The 6033-nt window shown below is 42.4% G+C and overlaps 1 long non-coding RNA gene across 1 annotated transcript; it reads right to left on the bottom strand.

The window, feature by feature from the left end:
* Positions 1 to 458: 458 nt before the first annotated feature.
* Positions 459 to 1666, bottom strand: LOC122457702. Its single transcript, XR_006277374.1, has 2 exons — positions 876 to 1666; positions 459 to 774 (listed from the first exon to the last, which is right to left on the bottom strand). It is a non-coding gene; the product is annotated as an uncharacterized LOC122457702 (long non-coding RNA).
* Positions 1667 to 6033: the final 4367 nt, after the last annotated feature.

The raw sequence follows: 6033 nt of genomic DNA, 5'->3' as shown, positions 1-6033 counted from the left end.
GTTGACTGAACCACACTTGAAGTTTCTCCATGTCATCATGGAGGGAGCAGAGAAAAAGCAAAAATAAAATAAGAAATGACTATTTCAATAAATAGTCACTTTCTCAAAGTCCCCAGGAAATCTGAGCTATAGTCTGGCAAATAACATAAATATCTGATTATGTGACCAAATGTCCTGGAAGAGGAAAAACCCATATCACACAAGATACATCCAGTTTCATATAACTAGAAATTCCAGAGCAGGTTAAACATGATGACTGTAGCCTGATTTAGGCTAATATAAAATAAATTAATTAAATTAACATTATTTTATTTTATTAATTAATAATATTAACAGTATTGGCTTTAGGCTTGCCAATTTGTTTGAAGAGAAAAGTTTTTGTTCCGAATTAGGCATCACAGAATTTACTAAGGACCCTCGGTGGTATGACAGGAAGCTCACACTGAGACAGATATAGATAGCCTTACAAACTTTTTATTAAAATTTATAATAGTAAGTAAATGGTAAAATACACAGAGTTACAAAGTTACAATTGCATTACTGCTATTCAAAAGATACATGTGATAATATAGTATTATATGCTACAAAGCTTTGGTTAATGTACTCACACCTTTCCTTGATAACCTGGGGGTAAGAGACACAGGACCAGACTTGCAGTTCACGTTTCTCAATTCTTGATGCAGAGCTTAGAAAAACTAATGCTAAGAGCTAACTTAGGGTTTACTTGACTAACTTAAACTTAAACTTAAAACCTAATAAAACAAAACTCAGAAGCTGTAGCTCACGAAAGCTTATGCTCTAATAAATTTGTTAGTCTCTAAGGTGCCACCGGTACTCCTTTTCTTTTTGCGAATACAGACTAACACGGCTGCTACTCTGAAACAAGCTGAGCCTAGTTCCCTTGAAACTTAAAGTTTAAGAAGAACAAGTATAGCCTACCAATAGTAGTAGCCATTGTAGGTAGAATAGATAGAGTGAGTGTAAGACAGAGCAAATGAAAATAACAGAGCGGAGTGGAGTGAAATGAAGTGCTCTAGCGAGGTCGGTCACCTCTTTTATAGGCCACAAGTGCCGGAAATCCTTTCTCCTATGCCCAAATTTTATTTCTCACCCACAAATGTTAGGGTACACTTACTCCATAAGCTAGAAGGTTTGTGCATATTGACATGTATACAGTATACGCACGTTAAGTTTCCTTGTGATGTACCTGTTAAGTTTGTGGGTACCACACTGAAAAATCCTCTATGCCATTCTTCATTATCTATTGGTCTAGGTAGAAGGTTATAGACATATGCGTGGATACTTATTTATTTAGGTAACAAGATATAGGTTAACTTTACTTTTCTGGGTAAATGGTGTTAATATAGATGTGTTAACTTAGCTTAACATACAGGATATGGCCTTTAGGTCTCTTGCGTTAGAGCCAAGATTTACTTTAATATAAATCTATAAACCTATTACAAAAAACCAAATACTTAAACTTAAACAAAAAGATATATCTATGCAAGCAAGCAGGTTAGTCCTATAGGCTACACCAGTGGTCTCCAAAGCGGGGTGTGCACACCACAGCGGATGCGCAAGACCATCCCTGGGGGTGCGCAGCAGGAAGGTCATCACTGAAGGAGCTGCCGCCTTTGATTCTTTGGCGGCACGCCTGCGGCAGCTCGGCTCTTCCCTCTCAGTCTTCGGTGGCAGCAGCTCTTACATTTTTTTTTTGTTGCTTTGCTAGAGCCGGCCCTGGGGGTGCGTGATCAAAAAAGTTTGGAGAACACTGGGCTACACGACTCAGAATCAGGACAAGAGATTCTCCCGTTGCAGTCTCCTCTAAGCCATTCAAACCTCCTTCTCTCATTAGCATTCACTCATATTATTTACAAAACTTCTAGCATCATCATAATGGAAAAAAACAAAAAACAAACAAACCAGCCAGCCTCCCCATCTGCAAACAATCCCATCTCAGTAGGAAAAGTCCTACAACAGGCTTTGCCAACAGTTGGAAACTGGGATTTAAACTCCAAATGATCTCACGGTATTTCAGATCCATTCAAATTCCCCATCCAGGTCTGTGACACTCATCTCAGGCCCTAAATTTTAGGAGCAAAGAAAACAAATGGTGATCCACAAACAGAGGGTTGAGAACCCTGAATCATAGGACACATTGAGCGGTGGAACTGTAGAAAGTAGAGAAGACCAATTCCACATGGCTCAAAAAGAGGAAACACTGCTGGGGTAATTCGGAAGTGGGAATCCCTCCAACTCACCACTTCTTCAGGCATCACAGAGGTTGAAAAAAAACACTTTTTCCCCTCCAATCACAGAGTCACCAGGCGATGCTCTGGAACTACTCCATATGAAGCCAGTCAGTACTCTGGGGGAGCATGTCTCCCCTCTCTCAGCACTCTGTCACCAGGGCAAGAAGCTTACACAACTTTGACCCTCCTGGGTCTGACCTCAAAGCATTCAGCATTGCCTTCCACACCGTGCATTTCCTGCAGCGGGTCCGCCCGGACAGGGCTCCCGGGGAAGCCAGAGGGCCCTGCCCCCCAGCTCCACAGTCAGCAGTGACTCTCAGCCAGCCGGTAAAACAAAAGGTTTATTATTCGACAGGAACACGGCATAGAACAGAATTTCTTGTTAGCACAGAAATCACTGACTTTTGGAGTCATGGGCCAGATGCCCTGGACTCCTCCTCTTCCAGTTCCCCCAAGCAGACTGCCAGCTTCCAGCGACCCAAACTCAGACACCCACATTGCTCCTCCTCCTTATCTCTGGATCTCTTCCTGGGCAAAGAGTCACCTGGTTGCATCCCATTCCTGGGTCTCAGGTTACGAAGGGCACCCTGTGACAGGTTCAGACACAGACACCCCCTTGGGACTGTCACCCGATGTGCTGAAATTATCTCAGAGCCCATTTTCCCTGCCAGCTTGGGACTTCCAGAACCCTGTCTTGTTGAGTCAGACATGCTAGCCTGCTACAACACAGACCCAGGGTCTGAACCATGCTCCCAAAGCTGCAGGTTTTAAGTGAAAACAGCTCAGCAGCTTACTTGTCTCCAGCACCCAGACACCAAGTTCCCAATGGGATCCAAACCCCAAATAAATCCATTTTACTCTGTATAAAGCTTATACGGAGTAAATTCATTAATTGTCCACCCTCTGTAACACTGATAGAGAGATATGCACAGCTGTTTGCTCTCCCAGGTATTAATCACTTACTCTGGGTTTATTAATAAACAAAAATGATGTTAAGTATAAAAAGCAGGATTTAAGTGGTTTCAAGTAATAACAGACAGAACAAAGTAAGTCACCCAGCAAAATAAAGAAAAACACGTAAGTCTAAGCCTAATACATTAAGAAACTGATTACAGGTAATATCTCACTGTCGGGGACTCGAACCCCAGACGGCAGGGTTCATTGTCTGACCGCAGAGAGACAGGAAACACCAGCAAGGTCCAAGTATAAGTTCTTTATTGAAGAGTGCACACAACAATAAAGAGCAGCCCGTCTCCCAAGAGAACCAGCTAGCTCCTAGGCAAAATTAATAGGTTTTTATAGACAGGTCCGTCGCATCACAGATTATTCATGAAATAGCCCAAACCGCCCCCCTTTTGCTAGTTAAAAGTCTTTTATCATGCATGCATACCTATCTCCTATTGTATGCATCTTTTGCAAGTCATTATGCCTCCCCAGCTTTCTTATCAATCCAGTTGTCAAAACAGAGACGAGGAGTTAAGAACTTACATGAAACAGAAACAGGGAGTGGAGACAGTGCGTCTCCTTCGCATTCTCAGAACATCTGGTACGATAATGCAGGTCTCCTCCTTAATTCACTCCTTGCACTTAATGAGCATTCTTTCATGCTACCTATTTCAGTCAGGAACCTTCCCAGCATTCCTCCATCGGCCTAACTTTGGTTCGGTTGAAGTAACTGCTTCATGTTAAATTTTTCCTAATATCACCTTCAGAGATGTTCCAATAAACTTCTTTCACAGATTAGACTCCTTCCTAGTCTGGGCCCAATCCTTTCCCCAAGTAGCGTTAGTTCCAGCAGACATCTCAGGTGGTAAGCAGGGGATTTCTCATGACTGGCCCCCGTTGTCCTGCTCCACCCCCTTTTATAGCTTTGACACAAGGCAGGAATCTTTTGTCTCTCTGGGTCCCCACCCCTCCTTCTAAATGGAAAAGTACTAGATTTAAGATGGATTTCATTATCAGGTTACATGGTCACATGTCACTGTAAGACCCCTAGTCTCCATTCCCATGGGCTGGCCCACACATACACAGGAAGGCTTTCAAGTAACTAAGACCATTTACAACTGATTGTTTCTGGAGCACCCTTAATGGCCTCCACTTAATATGTTTACATCAGTGATACAAGTTTATATCTTATTCTCCTAGCTCCAGATATAAAGATAATATATGCAAACAAATAGGATGAACACTTTGTAGATTACAAGCTTTCTAATGACACCATACAAGGAGTATTTAGTGTAAAGCATATTCCAGTTCTGTCATATTCAAAAGCCTCTAAGGTTAGTCTCTAAGGTGCCACAAGTACTCCTTTTCTTTTTGCGAACACAGACTAACACGGCTGCTACTCTGAAACCATTCAAAAGCATATTTCCGTAAAGCATACGGAGTGCAAGGTCACAGAGCCTCACCAGCCCCAGACGTCTCAGCCGAAGTGACAAACACCTATTTCCACCACCGAAGTATTGGTGCAGCACACAGGGAAACTGAGGCACATGCAGTATTCATGCAAAACAGTAAAACTCACATAGGCTCAACAGTAAGACTCATATACAACATAACAAGGGAAAATCCCCACTTCGTCACACCCTCTATCCCTGCACCTTCTCTGTTATATTTACTTTGAGAAAAATGGTACAAAACCCAACTGCTATTCAGCAGAACCCAGTGCAACGTGGGAACAACTGGGAATGAGGCATCTGTCCCTAATGGGTGAACCTGATGATTAACAATCACTTTGCAATGGGAGGAAAAGTATAAATGTGATGCTCCAAAATTGGTTAGACTAGGAAAAGTGATGGAGGTTGTGCCCAGTGGTGAGGAAATTTGCTACGTTACCCTGGCCGCTATATGGGCTATTTTCTTTCTTGAAAAAATAGTTGTGTCACTCCCGGTTCCCCCACCTGGGACTGATGGACATTCCTGTTGGAGGGACACACTCTTCCATCACTGTCATAAATATACAGGGAAGGGTAACCACCTTTCTGTATACAAAAGTGCTATAAAATCCCTCCTAGCCAGAGGCAACATCATGTTACCTGTGAAGGATTAAGAAGCTCAGCTAACCTGGCTTGCACTTGACCCAAAGGACCAATAAGGGGACAAGATACTTTCAAATCTTGGTGGGGGGAAAGGCTTTTGTTTTATGCTCTTTGTTTACATGTTTGTTCTCTCTTGGGACTGAGAGAGGCCAGACAGAAATCCATCTTCTCCAACCCATCCTAATCCAAGTCTCCAATATTGCAACCAGTAGAGATAAGCCTGGCAAGGCGGATTAGTTTATCTTTTGTTTCATGTGAATTTTCCCTGTGTTAGAAGGGAGGTTTATTCCTGTTTTCTGTAACTTTAAGGTTTTGCCCAGACGGGGCTGCTCTGTGTTTTGAATCTGAATACCCTATAAAGTATTTTCCATCCTGATTTTACAGAGATGATTTTTAACATTCTTTTTTTTTTTTAAATAAAATCCTTCTTTTAAGCACCTGACTGATTTTTCCATTGTTCCAAGATCCAGGGGTTTGGATCTTTGATGATTTTGTAACAAATTGGTTAGGATATTATTCTCAAGCCTCCCCCGGAAAGGGGGTGTGTAGGGATTGGGGGGATATTTTGGGGGAAGACATCTCCAAGTGGTCTCTTTCCCTGTTCGTTGTTTAACACGCTTCGTGGTGGCAGCATAGGGTTCAAGAACAAGGCAAAGTTTGTACCTTGAGGAAGTTTTTAACCTAAGATGGTAAGAATAAACTTAGGGGGTCTTTCATGCGAGTCCCCACATCTGTACCGTAGA

Source organism: Dermochelys coriacea, chromosome 28, assembly GCF_009764565.3.
Source record: "Dermochelys coriacea isolate rDerCor1 chromosome 28, rDerCor1.pri.v4, whole genome shotgun sequence".
NCBI classification, from domain to species: domain Eukaryota; kingdom Metazoa; phylum Chordata; order Testudines; family Dermochelyidae; genus Dermochelys; species Dermochelys coriacea.
Note: the sequence above shows the minus strand (reverse complement) of the source record. Positions and strands in the feature narration are given on the sequence as shown.